The following is a 1,052-nucleotide window of genomic DNA, read 5'->3' on the forward strand; positions in this document are numbered from 1 at the left end:
GCTGCCGCCGCCATCTTGGCTAAGGGCAGGCGGGAGCTGGCCGCGGTGCTGAAGCCGCCGCCAGGCCCCTGCCCTGCCTCGCCTCCTGCTCGACTTCAGGCGAGCGCCGCCAGCCGCCGCCTCATCCCGGCAGGTCCAGCACTCCCCATCCCCATCCCCATCCCCATCCCCTACACACACATACACATACGACCTCCAGGGAGGCTACACCCCCTCTATCCCCGCTGGCACCTGTTCCCAGCAGCGCTTAGTCACTAACTTCTTAATCCAGACCCTAGTTTCTATGCTTCCACTTGGCCACCGTGGCTCCTCCTACAGCCGCAGCGTGACCCTGACCCTTGTCCCGGCTCTCGTTATCAGCCGAAATTAAAACCAAAAAATCCGGCATCCGCCCCGGGAGCCGCGAGGAGAAAGCGGGTGGCCAGAGCCGTGTTTAAGTGAATGGTCGGTGCAGGTCACGCCCGCAAAGGAATCATCTTTCCTTCACTGCCTCGCACCCTGCTCGAGAGCCAGCCTCCGTTAATCACCAGATGCAATCACTCTTCTCGGAGGAGGCCAATTGATGTATTACAGCAAGCTCCGGGCTCCGTTTCATCAGCTGTTTCCTGGAAACAGCCTTCCAGCCAAATTACACAGCGCAGCCCTCTTCGACTCGAATCTAATGCAGGATGTCACCCTGGTGCTTCTTCAAGCTTGCCCACCCTGCCAGAATGGTCTTTGCCGTGTAGTACATGAAAAGAGGTAGGGAAACCACCTTAAAACAGGCTCGGGCTTGCCTATATCTCTCACTATCTACCACGGCCCTCCCTCTGCTTCCTGAGCCTCGGACCAGTGGCTGAATGAGACTTGGGATCCAGCATCCTGCCTCTGCTGATGACCTCTGACAACAGCTAATCCCAGAACTGCAGGGAGAGCACAAGAAACTCCCACAGCAGGCAATTAAACCAACTTCCCCTGTAGGCAAATGTTTTGTTTCAGAGCCCAGGCAGTTAGTGATCAATTTGTGCTCTGAGTGATGAGGATCTTTTAAAAATACATGGTGAAGAGCCCAT

This window comes from Crocodylus porosus, unplaced genomic scaffold, assembly GCF_001723895.1.
Source record: "Crocodylus porosus isolate Cpor-Errol unplaced genomic scaffold, CroPor_comp1, whole genome shotgun sequence".
Taxonomy (NCBI): Eukaryota; Metazoa; Chordata; order Crocodylia; family Crocodylidae; genus Crocodylus; species Crocodylus porosus.